General features: G+C 39.6%; 1 protein-coding gene and 1 pseudogene across 1 annotated transcript in view; both read left to right on the top strand.

The window, feature by feature from the left end:
• Positions 1-25,022, top strand: part of NUDT3 (nudix hydrolase 3) — a 96,221-nt gene that overhangs the window by 21,582 nt on the left and 49,617 nt on the right. The gene's annotated exons all lie outside the window — the stretch shown is intronic.
• Positions 5,988-7,953, top strand: LOC107545576 (ferritin heavy chain pseudogene; annotated as a pseudogene).

The following is a 25,022-nucleotide window of genomic DNA, read 5'->3' as shown; positions in this document are numbered from 1 at the left end:
CCATAACTGCATGGGTTTATTTTGGGGCTGTATTCTGTACCATTGATCTGTGTGTCTGTTTTGATTTCAATACCATTCTGTTTTGATTACTGTAACTTTGTAGTATAGTTTGAAATCAGGAAGCAGTGATGCCTCCATCTTTGTTCTTTAAAATATATCTTTATTGATTTCAGAGAGAGGAAAGGAGAGGGGGAGAGAGAGAGAGAAACATCAATGATGAGAGAGTCATTGATCAAGCCTGCAACCAGGCATGTGCCCTGACCAGGAATCGAACCCCGGTCGCCTGGATCCTAGGTCGATGCTCAACCGCTGAGCCACGCCCGGCCGGGCTGTTCTTTGTTCTTAAGATTGCTTTGGCTATTTGGGGTCTTTTATGGTTCCATATAAATTTTAGGATTATTTTTTTTATTTCTGTGAAAAATGTCATTGGAATTTGGATAGACATTGTAGTGAATGTATAGATTGTTTTGGGTAGTATGGACATTTTAACAATACTCTTCCAATCCATAAGCATGGAATACCTTTTCATTTATTTGTGTCTTTAGTTTCTTTCATCAGTGTCTTATAGTTTTTAGTGTACAGATCTTTCACCTCCTTAAATTTATTCCAAGGTATTTTATTCTTTTTGATGCAGTTGTAAATGGGATTTTCTTAATTTTTGTTTCTTGTAGTTCATTGTTAGTGTATAGAAATGCAGTTTATTTTATTTTTTTTAATCCTCACCTGAGAATATTTTTTCCATTGATTTAGGGGAGAGTGGAAGGGAGAGGAAACGGGAGAGAGAAAGAGAGAGAGAGATATCGGTGTGAGAGAAACACAGTGATTGATTGCTTCCCACATGCACCCCAAACAGGGCTAGGGATTGAACCTGTAACCTAGTTACATGCCCCTGACTGGGAATCAAATCTGAGACCCTTTGGTCCACAGGCTGTTGCTCAAACCACTGAGCCAAACCGGCCAGGGTGAAATGCAATTGATTTTTGTAAATTGACTTTGTTTTGTTTTAAAAAGATTTTTGTACTACGTTTCAAGGTAGTATCTTTTTTTTTTAAACATATCTTTATTGATTCCAGAGAGAGGAAGGGAGAGAGAGAGATAGAAACATCAATGATGAGTCATTGATCAGCTGCCTCTTGCATACCCCCGACTGGGGATCGAGCCCGGAACCCGGGCATGTGCCCTGACCAGGAATCGAATCCCGATCGCCTGGATCCTAGGTCGACACTCAGCCTCTGAGCCATGCCCAGCCAGGCTATAAATTGACTTTGTTATCCTGAAACTTTACTGAATTGGTTTATTCTTTCTTTGGTGGAGTTTTCAGGTTTTTTATATATTTGACCATGTCATTGGAAACTAAATTTAAAAAACCAAATAAATAAAACTTAGCATCAGAACCATTTTCCATGTTGCCACAATCTTCATAATGAGCATTTTTGTGGTTGCATAGTAAATTACTTTCCCTATGCATAATTAGGTTGTTTCCAGTATTTGATTGCCCGAATCAGATTGTTATACTTTGTGCTAATAGTGTTTTGTTACTGTTAAATTATTTCCTTAGGAAGAAAAAACCACCGTGTCATCTGCAAATACTGATAGTTTTACTTTTCCTTTCTGATTTGATTGCCTTTTATTTTTTATTGCCTAATTGACTTCCAGTATTTTATTTTGAATAACAGTAGTGATAGTGGACATCCTTGTCTTATTCCTGATCTTAGAGGAAAAGCTTTCAGTTTTTCACCTTTGAGTATGATGTTAGCTTTGGTCTTGTCATATGTGAGTGAACTTTATTACGTTGAGGTATATTCTCTCTATGCCCACTTGTTGAGAGTTTTTAATCATGAATGATATTGAATTTTATCAGTGCTTTTTCTGCATTTATTGAGCAGATCATATGATTTTTATTCATTTTGTTACTATGCTGTGTCATATTGATTGATTTGCAGACGTTGAACTATTCTTGCAGGCCTGGAATAGTTCCCACTTGATCATGATGTATAAAACTTGCTCATTTTTTAAAATGAACTTTGAATAGTCTCAGAATGATGCCTCAATCATAATATTAGATAATGTCTTGTTGCATAAGACACAATAAGGTAAATTATTAGCATTTTTAAAGGTAAGTGTAAGAGTTCCCATCGTATTTTTGTTTCTTCTTTACAGTTTCATCTACTTTCCTTGGGGTAAGATGCTTGTCTTTTAGAAATTAGACAACTTGCTGATACTGTCAGTTTCATCTTTTTTAGCATTTTTAGACATGGATGCTGTAACTGAATTGAGAAATCAAGTCTTCCGATCTTCCTTTCTTAAGGAAATTATCCATCCTTAAATATGAAAAAATTATAGACATGTTTTCTTTTATTTGAGAATAAAATATTAAAGTCACAAAATGTTAAAATATAACAGTTTTAGATAAAATTTTAAAACTTAGAGAAGTTTTTAAGTGTTAAAAATATTGCATCCGTGGCCTGTGTGGCTTAGTAGTTTGGGAGTTGTCCCATGCACCAGGAGGTTGCCAGTTCGATTCCCGGTCAAATTCGCCCCAGTTTTGGGCTTGATGGGGCATGGAGGAGGAAGCCGGTCAATGTTGCACTCTCACATTGATGTTTCTCTCTCACTCTCTCAGAATCAGTAAACTATTCTAATACACACACACACACACACAATTGCAAAACAAGACAATAGAATGTACTGCATGTTTAGGCATAAAGCAAAGCCTCAAAATTTGAAGTTAATATATTGGATAATATTCCAGTTATAGGAATTATAGCAGGTGTAAATGATAACTAAAATTATTTTTAATGTTTTAATTTATTGTTGAAAGTATGACAGATGTCCCTTTCCCCCCCATTGATCCCTTCCGTCTCCCCTCCCCCTTCCAGACCTTTACCACACTATTGTCTGTGTCCATGGGTTATGCATATATGCATATAAGTTCTTAGGTTATTCTCTCCCCACTCACCTCCCCACCCCTTCCTTCCCTCTAAGATTGGTCAGTCTGTTCCATGCCTGTATGTCTCTGGATCTGCTTTGTTTTTTGGTTTATTTTGTTCATTAGATTCCACATATGAGTAAGATCATGTGATACTTGTCTTTCTCTGACTGGCTTATTTTGCTTAGTAATAGTAGTCTCCAGGTCCCACCATGCTGTCTCAAAGGGTAAGGGACCCTTCTTTTTTACAGCTGCATAGTATTCCATGGTGTAATTCCAAGAATATGCTTGATATAATTTCAGTCTTCTTGAACTTTTAGAGACTTGTTTTGTGTCCTAACATGTTGTCTATCTTTGAGAATGTACCATGTGCACCTGAGAAGAATGTATATTTGCAGCTTTGGGGTGAAATGTTCTGTAAATGTCAATTAAGTCCATCTGATCTAGTGTGTCACTTAGAGTCCCTGTTTCCTTTTTGATTTTTTCTCTAGAAGATCTATACAGTAAAATCAGTGGGGTAAAGTCCCCTACTATGACTGTATTGCTGTCCAGCTCTACCTTTAAGTCCTCCAGAAGTTTGTTGGTTTTTTTCAGCCTATGTGATTCTTTTGTTCTGAGGTGGGTCTCTTGTAGACAACATATGTTTGGGTCATGTTTTCTTATCCATTCAGCTACCCTATGTCTATTGATTTGAACATTTATTCCATTTACATTTAAGGTTATTATTATATTTTTAAGCTTCTTTTTTAAAAAAAAAAATCTTTATTTCAGAGAGAGGAAGGGGTGAGGGAGAGAGAGATAGAAACATCAATGATGGGAGAATCATTGATTGACTGCCTCCTGCATGCATGCTCCCCACTGGGAGTTGAGCCCTCAACCTGGGCATGTGCCCTCACTAGGAATCAAACCCTGATCTCCTGGATCATAGGTCAATATTCAGCCACTGAGCCACATGGGCCAGGCTAAGGTTGTTATTGATAGGTACTTATCTATTGCCATTTTAATTCTTTATGCCCATGTTTCTTTCTTTATCTCTCTCTCTCTCATTCTCTCTCTCTCCTTATTACAGTAGTCTCTTTAACATTTCTTGCAATGCTGGTTTGGTGGTGATAAACTCCTTTAGCCTTTTTTTGTTTGTGAAACTCTTTATTTCACCATCTGTTTTGAACGATAGCCTTATTAAATAGAGTAGTTTTGGTTTCACATCCTTTTCATTACCTTGAATACTTCATGCCATTCCCTTCTGGCCTATAGAGTTTCTGATGAGCAATCCACTGACAGCCTTATGGAATTGCTTTTCTCTTGCTGCCTTTAAGATTCTCTCTGTCTTGAATTTTTGGTATTTTAATAATGATGTATCTGGGCGTGGGCCTCTTTGGATTCTTCTTGCTTGGGACTCTCTGTGCATCCTGAACTTATGTGACTTTTTCCTTGACCGGGTTAGGGAAGTTTTCTGCCATTGTTTCTTCAAACAGGTTCTTTGTCCCTTGCTCACTTTGTTTCCCTTCTGGAACTCCTATGATGGAATATTGTTATGTTTCTTGTTCCACAGCTCCCTTATTAGACTGTCCTGATTTTTAATTGTTTTTTCTTTTTTGGTTCTCTGAGTCGTTTTTTCCTACCCTTTCTTCTAATTCGCTGACCCAGTCCTTAGCTTCCCCTAATCTGCTGTTTATTCCTTCCAGCATATTTTGTCTCCCATTTTTGGCTGCCTGTTTGGGTTTGTTTCTGTGTATTAGATAGATCTGCTAGGACTCCCAGTCTTTTGGATGGTCTCTGGTGTGGGCCATTGTCAGACGCTGTTTGTGACTGGCTTTGAGAACCCTGTTTGAAGCTTTCTGCAACCCACAGCTTGTGGCTGGGTGCATTTGGAAAGGATCAAGATGCACACCAAGGTCTGCTTTTCCAAGCGCTTGGTCCAAAGCAAATCAGGCAAAGACTCAGTGCACCCAGAGGCTGATTGTTAGTCAGTCTCTTAATGAGCCTCAGGCTTTAGAAACTCCATAGGGTGGGGTGAGAGGTTTTCCAACATGGTGGGGCAATTGCTTCCTCTCTAGGCAAAAGCTGCATGAATAGTAAATGTCTGCCTGAGAAAGATATCCTCTGTAGTATGGGGGAATGACACAGCACAGGAGTCCAGATGGGTGCCCTCCAAGCTCTATCTCCAGAGCCCGCAACCCTAGATTCTTCTCACACCCCTCTGATCCACTCTGCCCTCTCTCTTGCCAGAGCGCAAAGTGAGTGGCTACACACAAAACTTTGTGCATTCGCACTTTTAGAGGGTGCCTGTATTTCCAGCCACTTCTCCCTGGAAGACAGAAACCCCACTGTTTTTCACAGCCAGATGCTATGTGAGCACCTTTCTCAGTTCTGGTGCTCTGGGCTGGGGAGCCCAGCTTGGAGTTTATACCCCAGAGTCCTCAGTGGGAACCCCCCACAGATGAGATATCCCTTCAGACCTTCAGCTGCTGCCTGTGGGAGCCCAGCCAGCCCTCTTGTGCCTCCGCACTTCCTGCCAGTCTCTATGCCATCTCCATTTTCCATCTGTGGTTATGAGGGTGCTCTCCAACTAATCTTCAGTTGATTATTCAGGATGTTTTTCTATATTTTAGTTGTAATTCCAGTTTGGTCCCAGGAGAGTGTCAGTGTAGCTTCCACTTAATCCTGACTGGGAATCAGATCTGTGACTTTTTGGTGCTTGGGATGAATATCAGCCAACTGAGCCACACCAGCCAGGGAGAAGGTGGAATTTTGTTGATTGGCTGTGAGATGTGAGTTTGGTCAAGAATGGTCCTGACAGTCTTCACGGAGAGTGTCCGTGGTTTCCTGCTTCAACAGTGCTTGGACGGAACCCGGCGCTCTACCTGTCCCAGCCAGCGGCCCAGACCCAGCTCCTCACAGCGCCTCCGACAGCCCCAAGGCCCCGTGCCACTGTTCCAGCGCCACAGCCGCCTCACCTTAGCCACCACCATGAGCATGACTGGGTCCACCTTGCAGGTGCGCCAGAACTACCACCAGGACTCGGGGGCCGCCATCAACCACCAGATCAACCTGGGCTCTGCGCTTTCTGTGTCTACCTGTCCATGTCTTACTACTTTGACCGAGATGATGTGGCTTTGCAGAACTTTGCCAAATATTTTCTTCACCAGTCTCATGAGGAGAGGGAAGATGCTGAGAAACTGATGAAGCTGCAGAACCAACGAGGTGGCCAAATCTACCTTCAGGATATCAAGAAACCAGATTGGGACGACTGGGAGAATGGGCTGACTGCAATGGAGTGGGCATTACACTTGGAAAAAAGCGTGAATCAGTCACTACTGGACTTGCACAAACTGGCCACTGACAAAAATGACCTTCATTTGTGTGACTTCATTGAGACTCACTACCTGAACAAGCAGGTGAAATCCATCAAAGAATTGGGTGACCACGTAACCAACTTGCGTAGATTGGGGGCCCCTGAAACTGGCATGGCAGAGTATCTTTTTGACAAGCACACCCTGGGAGACAGTGATGAGAACTGAGCCTTAGGCTGGCTTCCCATAGCCACGGGGTGACTTCCTGGTCACCAGAGCAGTACCTGCATGTTAGAGTTACCTTTACCTTTTCTATAACTTGTACCAAATCATTCACTTATGTCTTTCATTTGTACCGTTCCTTCAAATAAAGTAATTTGGTACCCACCCCCCCCAAAAAAAAAGAATGGTCCTAAGGTTTTTGACCAGAGTAACTGGAAGGGTGGAGCTGCTATTTCCTTAAATGGAGAAGACTACTGAAGGAACAAGTTTGGGATGGAGAGAAGATCAGCTATATATAGAAACTGGCATTCTGGGGAGAGGTATAAATTTGGGCTAGAGAGACAAATTTGGAAGTTGTCAGCCTATCAGTGGTATTTTAAGCCACAAGCCTGGATAAAATCACAAAGAGAGCGAGTAGGTGTAGAAGATAAGAACCTGAGGACTAAGCCCTGCAGCATTCCATGATTTAGAGGCTGAGGAGATAAGGAAAGAGTAGCAGGCAAGGGAGCAAGAAAACCAGGAGTATGTGTTCAGGAAAAATTTATTCAAGTCAGTGTGAATGTCATCATGACAAGGACTGCAAGTAGGATTGTGAGAATTGACTACTGAATTTAGCAACAGGAAAGGAAATTCTGTTTGAGGTGTGTTCAGGAAAGAGTGGGAAAAGAATATAAGTCAGTAATAATAGACAGTTTTATTGAATAATTTTGCTATAAAGTGAAGCAGTAGATAGGAGGGGATGTGGAGTCAAGAGAGGGTTTTGTTTTATTTTTTCATAAGAAGAGAAATTATAGTGTTTTATGTTAATGGAAATTATTTGGTCTGGTAGAGAAGTAAAATGTGATGTTACAGGCCCTGGTTGGGTAGCTCAGTTGGTTAGAGCGTTATCTCGATATGCCAAGGTTGTGGGTTCAATCCCTGGTCAGAGTGTATCTTGTAAATCAACCACTTGCTCTGGCAGGTGTGGCTTAGTTGGTTGAGTAGAGTCCCGTACACCGAAAGGTCCCCAGTTTGATTCCCAGTCAAGTCACATGCCCAGGTTTCAAGTTTTGTGTCTGGTCGGGGTGCATATGGGAGGCAACAGATTGATGTTTCTCTCTTACATCGATGTTTCTCTCTCTCAAAATGAATAAAAACAAGTATTTTTGAAAACCTCACTTTCTAAAAAAAAAAAATCAACCAATGAATTCATAAATAAGTGGAACAACAAATCGACGTTTCTCTCTCTTTCCCCCTCTCCTCCTCTCTTTCACTCTCCCTCTCCCTTCCTCTCTCTCCCGATAATCAGTAAAGAAATTTGTAATATTATGGTGCCAAAGAGAGGGTGAGAATTATTGGAGCAATGTCTTTAAGTAGGGCAGAGAGAAGGTCTCATGCACAGATGGAGGGGTTGGTTTTCACTTGGAGCACAGATAATTCCTCCATGGTACCAGGAGAGGCAAGGTATATGGATATGGATTCAGTTAGGTAGATGCATGTAGAGATGGAAACATGTGGATGTTCTTTTTACATTGCTCTGTATTCTCAGCAAAACAAAAACCAAGGCGGGGGAGGGGGCAATTAAGGGTAATATGCAACATCAAGTATAGCTGTGAAATGGCAAAGAAGCCACAAAAGAACAGTCTGGGGTAATATAATACAACAAGTTAGGCTACTTGTGATTTTCACAGCTGGTTATGTCAAGTGAATTTTAAAATTAACCATTACATAGCTTCCATTTTACTTTAAGTTTATTTAAATTTCTTACATTTTACCTTTTATATCAAGGAATATTTTTAAGTGTACTGCTTAATTAGGGTGTGATGTCTTATATGTGCTCAAATGATTAGCTTTCACAGTCAAATGTTATCTTAGACTTCCTTGTCTTAATGGTCATATTATTCCTTACAATTCTGTTGTAAATAATATTCAAAGGCGTTAGAAAAATTTATTAACTGAAAAACAGAAGGGTAGAAACAGTTGATTATATCAGGTCTCTTTGTTTTATGTGCTAGTAACACTAATGAAAACAATAACCATCAGTTATGTAAAATGTTAATGAACTTTGATATATGATGCAGATCTGTTATACCAATGGCCAACTTGTTTCTAGTGAAGAAAAGCAGACAAATTAATACACCACACTTTTGTTGAGTCATCGTCCATTCCCAGAACTATTTAAGGGCTTCGTCTAATAAGAGTGATTTAGTATACATTTGAAAGTATGCTTTGTATTTGCTCTTTTGTGTGAAATCTAAATTCATCTTCATTATTAAAGTATATAATCAAAGCCTGTAAACAGTTAACTTTAGGAGAACCAACAAAACAAAACAAACAAAACCCAGCCCGCATCATACATGCTTTTGCAGTTCTTTGCTCCTGATCCTTAGTGTGTCATTCACATATTGTCTTTTTTTTTTTTTTTGTATTTGTAAATGTTGCCCTAGGCTGGTATGTGTAAGTTTGAAAAGAACAGACGATCATTCCTTTTCTCACTCTTATGTGGAGAGAGTTTGTTGCTGTGTGGCTAAATCCAGGATTTATGGGACTTGTTTTTGTGGGTCACTTATTGGTAGCACAGTGACTGCTCAGAAAGAGCTGCCTACCCCTGCTAAAGTAATCAGGCTGATTAGCTGAGCATTGCATTTGTTTTCCTGCATGTAAACTCTTACACTTATGTAGGTTGAGTTTTAGTACTCTGACTTATTTCTTTTGTATCCTGGATTGATGATCCGGGAGCTTCTTGATAATGATAATCCCCTTGGTTGTGCACAGGAAGATCATAGCCCATTCTGCAGAATTAGTGCTGTGTTGTGGACTGACAATAATCCTTAAGATGGCTGGGGTATATCTTAGACTTTATCAGAAAAATCATGTGTGTAGTCAAAGCTTTTTCCTGAACATAGAACTGGAAGCTGTCACCTAATTCCACCAGTAGGCAGTATGCTGACAGATAATGAGAAGACTTATTTAAAAAGTGCTCTATACATTTTAAGAGATTGGCAGGCGAGTTGTATAATGAATATGATGCTTTGAGTTCTGTGGAACGATAGACATGAACAGACTTCTCAGGGGCCCTGACACTTGAGGTGGCATAGACACACTGAATAGTTTATTAAATTAAACATTTGGTCAGTGCCACATAGAAGCCATACATATATATACTGTTAATTGACAGTCCAGGCCATCACTTAAATCTTCTCCTAGTAGCTACCACACAAAGAGCCACACTTCTTAAAGAGAAAAACAGAAGAGGAATTACTTAATAAGTGTCCTGGTATATGTAACCAACTTGCTCAGCCTCCATAAACACCAGAATGGGACTAATTGATTGCAGGAGGAATTGGTTACATACAAAGGCAAACATCTGAGACTTGTGACAGTCAGCAAATAAACACTGTAATAGGCTACTGAGTCTTTCCTTAAAGACAGGTCCCATGTGTCTGAAATTGAAATGCAGCCTTTCCTGTAGGTAGAGAATGACCTAATTTTCAGAAGGTCCACTCTTTTAACCCTGCTTTTATAATGAGCAAGTGATAAGACAGTCTTCAGAACTTTCCTTCCTAGATTGGAAGATAATTTCTGTTAAACCTTTTTACTGAACTTGGCAAAAAAGTTTCTAAAAATGCATGAAGATCTTTCAATGCCCTCATTCAGCTTTTGAGTAGATAGTCTTACTGTTATACTTTTTAGTAATTAAAATTTATGTAGAATGTTGCCCAAATATTTAAAAAGGAATTTTAAGGTTTACTTACTCTTGCTCTGGTGTTAAAGGCCACTTTTGTGTTTAAAAATATTACTTAAAACTATAGTAGGTCCTTCTTCCTCTTATATTTGTATTTCAAGGACTTTGTTAATTCAGATTTATTTGCCAGTAATAATGCCAGTTTTTAGTCTGAACTGGGTATTATGGAGCTTTCTTGATTCATAGATACATATATACATGGCATTAGACCATTTCTTAGTGAAGGTCCTCACCATCTAGCTTTAGCTGACAGGAGTGATTTTTAGTGAACATGGATTATTTTCAAATGAGGGTGTCTAAATTTTTTTTGGACTCTACTATTGATTTACTTAGCAGGTCATAGATAGAATAAAAGTTAACTTTTTACTTGGCTTCTTCTCAATTATAAATCTGCATTAATGATGTCTGAATTAGTTGGTGAAGCCTGTGCCAGAGGCTTCAGATAGTTTTTTTGTTTTTTGATGAATTGAGTCTCCTGGCCTGCTATTTTATTGCTTTTAAATTTTATTTTATTTTTTTAAAATATATCTTTATTGATTTCAGAGAGAGAGAGGAAGAGGGAGAGAGAGAGATAGAAACATCAATGATGAGAGTCATTGATTGGCTGCCTCCTGCACGCCCCGGCTTGGGATCAATCCTGAAACATGGGCATGTGCCCTGATGGGGAATCGAACCATGACCTCCTGGTTCCTAGGCCAACGCTCAACCGCTGAGCCACGCCCGGCCCGGCTGGCCATTTATTTCTTAGGGTCCTAAGCACTTAAAGGTCTTTAGTCCCAGCATTGTATTTCTAAGAAATATTGAAATTAATGTTCAAGATGTCACTCTCTAGTTACATGAATTGTTACACTGAATGTTAACATGATAAAATAACCAAACTTATTTAAATCAGATTTAATTTTTAATCTCTTCTGCTTTTTGCCTATCACTCAGAAGTTTTGATAAAATAAAAAAGATAAACCCATTTAAATGGCACTGTGATGATCCTGGAATACATTGCAGAAGGAATGTTAGTGGTGGGTCACTTGGAAAGCAAAACGAGTGAAGTCCTGGGGCTCTGCTGAAGCATCTCTCTTAGAAGTCTGTATGCCAGCCATCTGGAGCAGAAACTGAAGGAAGCTCGTGGGCTCTGGCAGGGAATTTATCCCCAAGTGTTTCCTGGTTCTTTGATGTTGATTGGAGGAGGGAAGAGGAGAAGCAACTATAAAGAGTGAAGAGAGACCAGGGTGTGGATTTGTGTGGTTATTTTTGGTTGGTAATCATGATACTTTTATCACAGGAATGTTGAGGACTCCAGTATCTCAAATGAAAGGCTCTTCAAAGGGAATAAATATGAACAATTTCTCTGTAGCAAATTGAGCGAAACTGAGACCAAAATAACATATATTTTTTTAATTTAGAATGTTTTATCAAAATTTAAAAGCAGTTGCCTTGATAGTCTTAAATGGTAATAGATTATTCCACAGCCACTTAAAAAAAATTTTTTTTATCCTCACCTGAGGATAATTTTTCCATTGCTTTTCAGAGAGAGAGGGGGAGAGAGAGAGAGATTAACATCTATGTGAGAGAGACAGATCAATTGGTTGCATCCCGCATGTGCCCCAACCAGGACCTGCAACCGAGGTATGTGCCCCTGGCTGAAATCGAACCCGGGACCCTTCAGTCCTCAATCAGAGGCTCTAACCACTGAGCCAAACCAGCTGGGGCTCAACAACCACTTATAAAGAGCTGGTTCTCTGCCACGTCCTATGTTAGATGCTTGATATTCACTGATAAGCAAAAATATGGATTCTGCTCTTATGAAGTTTACAGATAATCACAATCAGAAATGTTTGAGCACAAACTGAGGTGCCACTATCTAGGAAAAGAACATCAGTGAGTGCATTTGACAAAAGACCTTTATGTGGACAGGGTGGGCAGGGGTGTCTTAGGGAAGGCTGCCCTGATCTCTGAAGGATGAATAGGAGTTAACTAGGCATTGGGAAGGGCATTCCGCATTGAGGGATCAGCACATGCAAACTGTAGCAGGAGGGAGTGTACTGTGTTTGAGGAACTGAAATTAGGCCAGTGGGATTAGAGGTGCAGAGAACAAACATGAAGTGAGGTGGGTGGGGCCAGACCGTGGAGGTGCTTATCAGCCATGGTCTTTGGCGATGGGTCTTTGTTTCTTGGTTGTTATTTACTCTTTAACACTTTATTGTGGAAAATTTCAGATATACACAGAAGGGAGATAGTATAATAAACTCATTGTTGTACTCACCTTCCAGCTTTAATCAGTAGTTGGCCAATTTTATTTCATCTGGAGTTTCACCCATATGGTTATAGTTGTGATTTTCAAAGTAATAGGAGCCATTTAAAGGGTGAGCCAATAAAAGCAGGGGTGAGCCCTGGTCAGGCAGCTCAGTTGGTTGAAGTGTCGTCCTGTACAGCAAAAAGTTGCAGGTTCAATTCCTGGTCAGGGCACATATCTAGGTTGTAAGTTCTATCCCCAGTTGGATCATGGGCATGTTTGGGAGGCAACAGATCGATGTTTCTCTCACATTGATGTTTCTCCCTTTCTATCTCAGGTGAGGAGTAAAAAAAGCAGGGGTGAGTGGGAAATTTGACCAGATTATAGTGTTGAAAGATAATTTGGGCTGCCGAATAGAAAATAGGTTGGAGAGGGGAGAGCATATATATTGAGAAACCAGTTAGACAGTGTAATATAGCAGTCCTGTCAAGTAAATACCTTGCATCAGGTTAGTGGCACTTGGGTGGAGAGAGGTGCACAGATTTCAGAGATATAGAGATCCCCTGGGCTTGGTAACAGGTTAGATACGAGAGGTGAAGGAGAGGGAGAAGGTGGCCCTGGTGACTCCTGGGTTTCTGACTTGAACCTCGGGTGATTGATATTGATGCAGTGTGAAGGCCAAGCACAGGAAGGAAGAAGGCAACCAGTTTCACCATCTTATCTCCCCCTCAAATGTCTAGTTCTGTGCCTTTTTCCAGATTACAGGACAGCATGCTTCTCACACTGAGGCCCAAGAACTAAGCTGAATTTGAACTGTGCTCTCCTAACCCGTCTAAAGGATACACTAGTGTTTGGGTTTGAAGAACATCCTGGAGACTTCTATGCAGAATGTTGCCAAGACGACAGCAAAACCAAATTTACCCATTAGGGCAGGTGCAAGTTGTCAGAAATATTCTGGGAATAATCTGCTTGGATTTTGAGTAATACTTAACATACTCTTTGAGAAGTCACCAATTCTTAAAAATAAATGAGAAAAAAATGTACACTTTCTAAATATTACGTTTCAGGGCTTTATTTAACTATTTCTTTTTAATCTTTCAGGTAATACTTATAGTAAACTGCCTGTAGGTAATCTGGGACTTGTGTCCAAGATTATGAGTGTTATGTATTTTGGCACAGGCACCTGTGTGAGTCATCCCATGGAGAGGTCAGGATTAGTCTCCGGCCCTTGGAGCCTCTACCAGCTAGCAGTGTGATACTTCATAAGGTTCCTGAGAAGACCAACCCTCTGTGTACCTGCCCAGCTCATGGCTAGCATTAATATTCTGTAGGAATTTTTAAAATCTTTTCACCATTCTGAGGTAGCATGTAATAAATGATTTTAAGTAAAAGATTAATCACTAGGTTAATTTGTAGTTTTTCTCAAAGAGTCCTTTCTTGGCTCTCTGATGTAGCTCTCCAAGTCATACCCTGTCACAGCATGCTCCTTCATTTTCTTTCAAGCACCTGCTATTGCCTGATCTTACCTTATTTACCCGTTACATGACTCTCCTCCTTAACACTGACTCCAACAGAGCAGTGGTCTCCTCTGTCTTGCTTCCCAGTGTAGCCTTAGTTTCTAGACAAGAGTCAGGCACGTACACATTACAAAGAAATAGAGTATGAATGAATAAAGGAATGTCAGTATGTAAATATATTTCTACCTTTCCTTCATTTCCTTCAGGTAATTCACATTTTATAATTTAGTTTAAAATAATCACATAAGAAAAGTGCTTTTTTTGTCAACAAATGAATTGTTTGGTACCTAACACATATTAAAATGCACACTGAGCCCGGCCGGGCGTGGCTCAGCGGTTGAGCGTCGACCTGGGATCCAGGCGATCAGGGTTCGATTCCTGGTCAGGGCACATGCCCAGGTTGTGGGCTGCAGCCGATCAATGACTCTCTCATCATTGATGTTTCTGTCTCTCTCCCTCTCCTTTCCTTTCTCTGAAATCAATAAAGATATATTAAAAAAGAAAAAAAAATGCACACTGAAATACATTATGGCTTACAAAATAGACAAAACTTGCTTACATAATATAATGTTTGGAATTTTTATCTTTGACTTTTAAAAAACTGGTTTATTTCATATTTTTAGGATAGTTTTGTTTCAGAATGATGAAAGATGAGATTTCAGGATGCTTTTTGCAATTATCTTTCAGTAAATAACGTTGCAGGTATGAGTAACCTTTAATTCTCACTAATAAAAAGTTAAGATGGAGATATTCATCGTTTATCTTTTGCTATTAGGTTTTGAAGTGTGGGACATATTTATGTTGTATACAGTGATTTTTGATTAATTGAAATGCAACTGCAGATGTGGTAGAAATCATTTTGAAAGAAATTTCTAGGATTATATTTATGTTCGTTGTAAATTTATATTTTTATACTAAGTGTTCCTTTAGTATCCTGTATTTAACTAATGGTCCATTACAGATTGTGACACAGTAATCATTTGCTTTGAGCCTCAAAAGGATGGGTAGGATTTACGTATTGATTCCCTGTTGTTTAGATTTTGAAACTGTCATTAGCAGTTTATTTAGAAATTGCTATTAGTAAATGTACAAATATTTAAAAATGCAAATATTTAGTTTTCAGAAAGTTTCTACAGAAGGGAAACAACGGGTTGGACTGCTGTTCGAAATATTTGAAATGATGCCAGGGTTTTTTCAGTGCTAGAGAATAAAGGGGTTGAGCTTCTAGATGAGAGCAAAACCTTAGTAAGTTCTAAATTCAATTATAGTTGCAGTGATTACAAGGACAGCGTAAGAACTATTACTGTTTCCTATACCAGTCTTGTTTTCTGATGTTTTACAATCATCTAAAATATGTTTCTTGATTCTTGATGTCCAACAGAGGTAGATAATAGCAGACTTGTAATATAGTAATTTGACAGCAATAGAAGATACCAGCAAAGACATCTGTGACCTGAAACAAGGTGTGGTCAAGTTTAGTCTTACTTGAGAGCTCCACTCAATCTGATTAGTTAGCAAGTAGCTCCCTTGTTCAGCTTCCCAAGGGTGAAGCTGAGAACAGATATTGGGAGACCACTGGGAATCTCAGCCACATTTCTCTTCTTCCTTTCCTTCCTGCTTTCCTTAGGCTGCTCCACCATTACAGCCACCCACAAGTCAGACAGGAGAAAGGGGTTGCAGAATGACTGAAGGTGAATGGTGAGAGTGAAAATTAACTGTCAAGATGAATTTTCAAGGTTACAGGGCAGTGGAAAATCAGTGCTGGGCCTTGAACATGTGATTATTTCCATTGTGAGGGTGATTGTGAGGATGGTTGTGGGGTAGGAATAATTTTTCTGGCATTTTAAAAGATTGATAGACTAATTTTGAACTGGACACATGAAAGTTTTAAATGTGCAATTACTAAAAATATGTGCTGATCAGAACTCTCACCTAGCTGTGTTTAATATGTCTATTTTGGGCCCTCTTTCCCACTGCCAAGACTCTCATCTCCCACAGCTGCTGAGTTTGCTTCTGACCCTTAAATGACAAGGCTGCTTCTCCACTTCTTTTAATGGGCTAGGATAAAAATTCGGTTATTTTTTAGCACTGTGGGTGGATGAGAAATTAAGTCTGCCCTTTTTGTTTTATTTCCCTTTGATTATTTGTTACTTTTGCGAATTTACATTGTATAGCTACCTTCCTCTAGTGGAAGTGCTTATTAATTTGCAAAGGGACCCAAATAGCCCTGTATCCTTCTTAAGGTTGAGTATGTGGATCTGGAGGACTTCCAGGCTCTGCTTGCTTAGAACTGAGTGAACCTCGATATAGCTGCTAGCATGTAATGCAGCCACACAGTTCATAAACCAGCTATAAACATCCGTCAGCTTCAGGCTACCCAGAAAAGTAGAGAGGAAGATAATGTTCTTGTTAGTTTGAGTGTTGTGATTGATGTTACTGTATATACTGAGCATGTTTTGCAAATTTAAACCATGTGCTATAGAGCTGAAGCTATATGTAATTCACTCTTTATTCAGTTGCAGATTTCCAGGACTCATGGGTGTTAGCTAATAATGCTGGATAGTGCTACAGCAGGCAGATGAAGTCAAGAGTGTGGTGGAAAGAACATGGTGTTAAGAGTCAGGTCAGTAGTTCAGGTCTGAGTTGCCCTCTTTAAATCAGTTTCCTCAAGTGTAAAATAGAAACGCATCCACTAACAACATCTTATTTCTAGGGTTATTGTGAGAATTAAGTTAGATTATATTTACCTGCTAGCACTTGGGGCATTCTATATATCCAGTACTTTAAAAAAATATTTTAATACTTTTAAAAATAGACTTTATTTTTTAGAGCAGTTTTAGGTTCACAGCAAAATTGAGTGGAAAGTACTGAGAGTGCCTATATATCCTCTGCCCCCACACTATTAATATCCTCCATCAGAGTGGTACTTGTGTTAGAGTCAGTGACCCCACACTGACATTATTATCACCCAGAGTCCATAGTTTACATTAGAGTTCACTCTTGGTGGTGTACATTTTATGGATTTTTTAAAAAAGATTTTTTTATTGATCTTTAAGGGGGGAGAGAGAGAAAAAAACATCAATCAGTTGCCTCCTGCACACCCCCTACCAGGAATTGAGCCTGAAACCCTGGCATGTGCCCTGACCAGGAATTGAAACAGCAACCTTTTGGTGCACAGGATGACACCCAGCCAATCGAGCCACACCAGGGCCATTTTATAGACTTTGACAAATGTATAATAACTGTATCCACCATTATAGCATCATATAGAATAGTTTCCCTAAAAATCCTTTGGACTGTGCCTATTCATCCCTCAGCCCCTGGCAATCACTGACCTTTTTACTGTCTCCACAGTTTTGCCTTTTCCAGAATGTCTTATAGTTGGAATCATACAGTATTTAGCCTTTTCTAATTGGCTACTTTCACTTAGTAATGTACACTTAAGGCCCCTCCCTCTGTGTTTTTTCATGGCTTGATAGTTCATTTCTTTTTAGTGCTGAATATTCCATTGTCTGGAAGTACCAGTTTATCCATTCACTTAGTGAAAAAAACCTTGGTTGCTTCTAATTTTGGCAGTTATGATAAAACTGCTATAAACATTTATATGCAGGTTTTTGTGTGAACATAAGTTTTCAGCCCCTTTTGTAAATGCTAAGGAGCATGATTGCTGGGTCATATGGTGAAAGGATGTTAATATTGTAAGAAGCAAAAGACTTTTTTCCCAGTCACAGTGACGTCCAGCTCAGCGCGGCCTCCTGGTCCCTAATCACAGGCATTCTATTCGGCGGGTCCTCAGGTGGTTCTCCCGGGCGGTGGTTCTGTAATTTAGTTGTCATCTTGATGTGGTCGTGGGAAGAGGTGAGCACAGCATTTACTCCTCCACCGTCTTTACCAGAACTCCCAGCTGTGTCTTTTGCAAGTATTTCCTCCCATCCGTGGTTTGTCTTCTCATTCTCTCGACATCCAATACATTTTTACTTCCTGGCAGAAAGTCTTGTTATTTGAGTTCTCTGGGAGGCGGTGGGGAAGGAAGGAGGAATAAGTTGGAGTTAAGTGTTTCTCGATCTTACTGATCAGGCATTCTGTGTTCCTTCTGAAGTCAGAGAACTATTAGGACATTTTAAGACTAGTTTTAACACTGTACACCCATTAGGATGGCTATAATAAAATAATGCAAAATAACAAATATTAGTGAGGGTGTGGAGAAATTGGATACCTTGTGTTTTGCTGATGGGATTGTCAAATGGTTTAGTCACTGTGGAAATAGTTTGGTGATTTCTCAAAACTAGTGGGAATGTCAGATGGTTCTGTCACTGTGGAAATAGTTTGGTGATTTCTCAAAAAGTTAAACATAGCCCGGCCGGGCATGGCTCAGCGGTTGAGCATTGACATAGGACCCAGGTGATCGCCATTGGACTCCTGGTGAGGGCACATGCCTCGTTGCGGGCTCAGTCCCCACTCAGGGGCGTGCAGGAGGCAGCCGATCAGTGATCACTCTCATCATTGATGTTTCTATCTCTCTGTCCCTCTCCCTTCCTCTCTCTGAAATAAAGATATATTAAAAAAAAAAAAAGCTAAACATAGAATTATGTTTGGTCCAGCAATTCAAGTTCTAGATATATATCCAAAAGAATTGAAAGCAGGCACTGAAACAAATATTTATATACAAATGTTTAGCACTATTCACGATAGCCAAAGATAAAAACAACCAAATATCCATCAATGAATGAACAAATTACAGTTTATATACACAATGCACTATTATTAGCCATATGAAGAAATGAACTACTGATACGTGCTACAATGTGGATGAATCTCAGAAACATGCTAAGTGAAAGAAGCCAGACCTTTTGGTCATATATTGTATGATTCCATTTGTATGAAATACTCAAAATAGGTAAATCTGTAGATGAAGAAAGCAAATTGATGTTTCCCATAGATGGTGGAGGTGGGGGGCCAGGATGAAGAATAACTGCTTAATGGTGTGAGGTTTTTGGGGGGAGTGATAAAAGTGTTTTGGAACTAGAGGTGGTAGTGGCTTCACAACATTGTGAATGTACGCAATGCCGCCAAATTTCACTTTAAAATAGTTCATTTGATGTTATGTGTATTTAACCTCAATTTTAAAAAAAAATAGTTTTAAGATTATGGTAATTTTTTAAAAGTATTCTCTTAAAAGTTTTCCTTTTAGAGTGTTCTGTTGTTAAATGGCAGATTACAATTCATTATAATTTCATGAGTGAAAAGGCCATGTTTTCTACATACTTTATTGGGTGGGTGTAGTAAGGCTGTTTCATTCTCCAAATGCTTTGAGGTACAGCTGAGAGACAAGTTTAGGATTAAATTGTTAAAATAAAAAAGTTTAAGAGGTACTACAGAGTAACTTTTGTTTTGCCCTCTTAATAGTTAAAAAAAAAAAAAAAGGAATATCAAGAATAATTTATAATTTTTATTTTATTTACTTTAAGGAAATAGTTTATGAGATCCTACATTAAAAATATATGAAATAGATCAGATAAAAATTAAAAATGGTCAGTGGAAGAGATGTTCCAAGAATGAGCAGTAGTCCACAAAATTTAGCTCTTTAAGGGTTAGCTTAAAATTAAGAAAAAGGAAAATATGATAGGAATAATGGCTTTATGGTGACTCATAAAGAACACATGTAAGTGACCTAGAAATGGACTTCCTGACATTGCATTTTAACCTGCATTTATAGAGCAAATTCTCATACATAGGGAATTTGAGTGGTATAGTGACAGTGTCTTTAAATGTGGTTTGTAGAAGATTCAGAAGTGTTCTTCATTTGGTTACTTATAATGTTCAGTGGGCTCTTTGTTTTTTTTTTTAATCCTTAGCTGAGGATATTTTTTCCATTGCTTTTCGGTGGGGGGGGAGATCGATGTGAGAGAGACACATTGATTGGTTGCTTCCTGCATGTACCCTTACCGGGGCCGGGATCAAGTCTGCAACTGAGGTACGTGCCCTTGTCCGGAATCGAACCCAGGACCCTTCCGTCTGCAGGTTGATGATCTAACCATTGAGCCAAACTGGCTAGGGTTCAATGGGATATTAAAGTTAAATATTTTTGGATAGTTAATACATTTACATGGTTCAAAATTCAAAAGGCACAGGTGGGATATAGTGAAAATTCTCCCTCCCATACTTGTTCCCCTAGTCACCCAGTTTCCTTCCCCATAGACATCCAGCGTTATCAGTTTCTTATGATTCCAATAATAGATGTTTTATTTATACTGATGTTCTATGGAGTTGGAGTAATGAAAATATCTTGAGCTGCAATGAACCATCTCCCTCCACATTTACTTCTGTTTATTCTGAGTCCTTAGCAGGAGTGGGGAACCTTTTTTCTGCCAGGGGCCATCTGGATATTTATAATATCATTTGAGGGCCGTACAGAATTATCAACTTAAATATTAGCTATGAAAAAAGCTCCTAAATTTATTGAATTTCTAGTCCTGCCTGTGGTTGCCTTGGCAGGGGCAGACCAAAGGATCTCACAGCTGTATATGGCCCAAGGGCTGCACGTTCCCCACCTCTGCATTAGAGCAGTAGATTGTCTTCAAGTAAAGAACTCTTAGCCAGGAATTCTCAATCTTAATGCAGTTACTACCTAATTTTTTCTGTGATGTCTAGTGATACTCTCCATCTTCCTAATAAAAAGGCTAAAAGTGTAATTAGTAGTAGAATAAAAGTTTGACAGTTAAATTTAATTCAGTTACACAAAAATTTGTGAAATATGGTACTTGAAATTACGTAAAAGTATTTACCTTACAAAAATTATCTTTCCACCTTAGTTTTCTCCTATATAGTTAAATATTGGTTTATCCCTAGTACACCATATATATGTGGACCTTTTTTGGTTCTCATTTTTGTAAGAATTATTAGCTGTAATTTACACATATGTGGTCAGAATTGCAAAAGAACAGTTGTTTGTGACTTGTCTGCCCCCTGCTTACTGCTCCTCTGGCCCCATCATAAGGCATGGTTTTCCTGTACATCAGCTTGTGGTTATAGCTGGGCAGCTGTAGCCATGATGTAACCCATCGTGGTTTATAAAATATGTGGGTGTAAGGTTAAAATTTCTCTTTTATTTTTAAAATTAATTTCCTCTTAATCACTTGATTGTGCTTATGTGTGGAATGAGTGTTATTTTAGTAGTAAGCTATAAAAATTGGTGTGACTTCTTTGGAATAATAAGCAATAGAATAGCTAGGAGCCTCATTATAACAGTAACTAAAAAGAATAAACTGAAGAAATGGATAAGATCTGTGCAATGAATACTTTAAAAATGTTACTTAGAGGACTTGAATAAATAAAAACGTACCATACCATTAGGTAGGAAGTTTCAACATCATAAGATGTCAATTCTTGCTAAATTAATCTATAAATTTAACTTGATCCTTGTAGAAATTACAAATTTCTATAAACCATTTAGAAACTGCTTCAATGGTTTTCTTTAAACCATTGAAGCAGTTTCTAAAGTTCAAATGATTACACAAACTTGGAAGAACAGTCAGTAAATTCTGAAAAAGAAGAGTGAAGGGTAGGAGTGGTGATGTGTAGTCCAATTAAACCATGATGCAAAATATGATCCTTAAAATAGAATGCTAGCAAACTGGGTCATGAGTAGGCAAATGAATTAATAGAATAGTCAAGAAGTAGACATCAATGCATATAGGAACAACTGGCAGATTATATAGAAAAAATGAAGTGGGATTCTTTTTTCATGTTTATACCAGAATAATTTGCATTGTAAATAGGAAGTATAAACATTTGAAAAACAACCATAAATTGCTAGAAGAAAACATGAGCTAATTTTATAACAGTCTTGGACTGGAGCAGGACCATCTAATTATGCTAATTGAAGTCATATAAAGAAAAGATTTGAAGGACCTGTGTAAATGGGAAGCAACACCTTGTTAATGGATTAGAGGACGTTACAGTTCTCCCCAAATTAATGCTGGTTTTGCATTACTAATCAAAATGCTGGCAGGTTTTTTGTTTGTTTTTAATAAATTCATTCCAGCAAAATATATGAAAATACAAAGGACTAGAATAAACAAGACATTTTAAAAAACTGTATTATGGAAAACATCAAAGCTGTATAAAAGTAAGCTGTATACTATAATGAGCTCCCATTTACCCCTCACTCAGTTTCAACTGTTAACAACACATGGTCATTTTTGTTTCATGTATATCACTCCTCCCCCTCCTGTATTACCTTGGATCAAATCTTAGACATCATATACTGATTTCATTCATAAATGACTGATATTTCCCCCTCAATTTACCATTATTTCCCAAATTAGTTAAAGTACATCAAGTATGTTTCAATCCATGAGTTTATATTGATAATTTAAAACAACAAAACTGGTAACCACTGAAGGATGCCGGTGAATCAGTTCATTAATTAGGGAATAATGTCAAATTGAGGAAAAAAGGAGCATCATTTACTTGATGTTTCAGTCCATTGCAGTTTTCCTTATTGGCCTATTTTTTTGACCACTAGGAGCCTATTCAAGTGGACTCTGGAAAAGTTGTAACAAAAGTTTTCTAATGAGACTCCTAACTCAAAGATGGTTGACTCCAACTTTATTTTTTTCTAGATGATCTGCCAGTTCCTTTTTGGTGTAACCATAGAGGTTTTTAATAGCTTCCTCAATATCTAGTATAATAAGCTGTTTCAGATTTATCTTGTTCATTTCCTACCTCAGTCATGATATTTAGCCATATAAGAAATGAAAGTACAATATTCCACAGAAAGAATCAGTTTAGATTATGCAAATATTAAAAGCGTAATAGTGGAATATTGTGGACAGTTTTAAGACAAATTGATAGTTTAAATGAAATAGACAAATTTCTTGAAAGCTACAAACTACTGATGCACACTCAAAAAGAAATAAACCTGTATCTGTTAGAGAAATTGAATTTATAGTTAAAAACCTTCACACGAAAGTTCCAGAGCCGGATGGCTTCACTGGTGAATTCTAACAGATATTTAAGAAAGAAATAATAGGATTCTGCACTAACTCTTCCAGAAAGTAAACGAGGAGGTAACACTTGTCAGGTGTTAACAAGAAAATAAAACTCTGGACTATTATCTTCATGAACATAGTCCTCAAAACCCTTAACTAGATATTAACAACTTGAATCCAGCAATATATGAAAAGAGGAGAGGAAACAAGATGGTGGCGTAGGTAACAGCTGCACCCACCGCCTCCCGCAACCACATCAGAATCACAACTAAAATACAGAACCACCCTCACTCAGAGCCTCCTGAGATCCGGCAGCACAGAAGCCCCACAGCCAGGGACCTGAAGCAGCACCGAGACCGTAGGAGGGGCGGAGACGCGGGCAGATTGGGGCTGAATCACAGAAACGCGGCCGCGGGGCCACACCCGGTGCCGAGGGTTAAACCGGGAGGGACATCGGCAGCGGAGGTTTCCCGAAGGAGTGAAGGGTCCCAGCCCCGCAGCAGGCCCCCAGCTCAGGGCACCAGGGCCGGGAAGAGACGTCCCCACAACTCCGGGCTGTGAAACCAGCGGGGACTGTCGCTGAGGGTCGCGGAGGCTGCAGGAGCCCCAGCAGCTCCTCTTAAAGGGTCCGCACACAGACTCACTCGGACGCTCCCTCTGGGTCCAGTGCCGGGCAGGAGCCTGAAAGGACCCGGGACACTTGGGGAGGAACTAACCTGCCTGAAATCTGGGCCAGAGGTGTCGGGGCAGCTTTCTCCCAGGCAGAAGAGCTGGCAGAGGCCATGACTCCTTTGGTGAGTCCTCCCTACAGGCAGCTGGCAGGCAGGCGCCATATTTGAATCTCCAGCACCTGACTCACACCTGCCCCGCCCCTCCCCACCTGCAGCTATCCAGGCCATTTCCAGGGGCTTTTCTATGCAAGTGGCCTCTCGAGCCTTATGCTTAGGATTTTCCTAAAGTCTCTCAAACAAGCATCAGTGTGCACCATACAGCTTGACAAGTGTCCCCAGGCCTGGCACTAGCGGCAGCCTGCATTGGCTCATAGCTTGGCCTCTCCTGGACACCTCCAAGCCCAGCACAAGTAGCAGCCATCTACAGATTGCTGTGTGCCTCAGGCTGGGTGGCCCTGGGCAAGGCACTGGCACAGGCTGGCTTTGCATCTCCCTGGAGGCCTCAGAGACAGTGCACCTGGTGGTGACTCGACCACACTGGATTACAACCCTACCACATCCACAAGTGACACACTCTAGGGGCGCACTTGGTGAACACCAAAGCCCCACTGAAGTAAATCCTGCTCCATAGGGGTGTCTCCAGCACAGCAGCTCTCTGGCTGTAGTTGCAGCTGGTCCTCACAGCTGATTGGCCTGGGGGTCAGTTCCTCCCAGTGACGCCAACAGCAACCAACGCTCAAGTACAACAGGACAATGCACACAGCCCACACAGGGGAGCCACCTAGAAGGCCCAGCTCAGGTAACTGGGGAGGCTGAACCACTGGACCCCACAGGACACCTACTACACAAAGCCACTCTACCATTTCCAGAAGATAGAAGCTCTACCTAATACATAGAAACAAACATCAGGAAGCAGCAAAATGTGGAGGCAAAGAAAACATGTCATAAAGGAAAGAACAGAAGAAATCTCTAGAAGAGGAACTAAATGAAATAGATCCAAGCAAGCTAACAGATACAGAGTTCAGAATAATGGTTATAAGGATGCTCAAGGATATTAGTAAGAGTATGATGAAAATAATTGAGAAAATTGATGCTACACGAACTGAAATGAAGAATAATTTACAGGGAATCAACAGTAGAGTAGAGGACACTGAGAATCAAATCACCAATTTGTAACATGAAGAAACAGAAAACACCCAACCAGAAGAGCAAAAAGAATAAAGAATCCAGAGATATGAAGATAGCATAAAGAGCCTCTGGGACAACTTCAAGAGGCCCAACATTTGTATTATTGGGGTGCCAGAAGGAGAGGAAAGAGAGCAAGAAATTGAAAACCTACTTGAAAAAATAATGACAGAAAACTTCCCCTACCTGGGGAAAGAAATAGACTTACAAGTCCAGGAAGCACAGAGGGTTCCAAACAAGAGGAACCCAAAGAGGCCC

Source organism: Miniopterus natalensis, chromosome 5 (genome assembly GCF_054644295.1).
Source record: "Miniopterus natalensis isolate mMinNat1 chromosome 5, mMinNat1.hap1, whole genome shotgun sequence".
Taxonomy (NCBI): Eukaryota; Metazoa; Chordata; class Mammalia; order Chiroptera; family Miniopteridae; genus Miniopterus; species Miniopterus natalensis.
The sequence above is the reverse complement of the archived record's forward strand: the minus strand, read 5'-3'. Positions and strand labels throughout refer to the sequence as shown.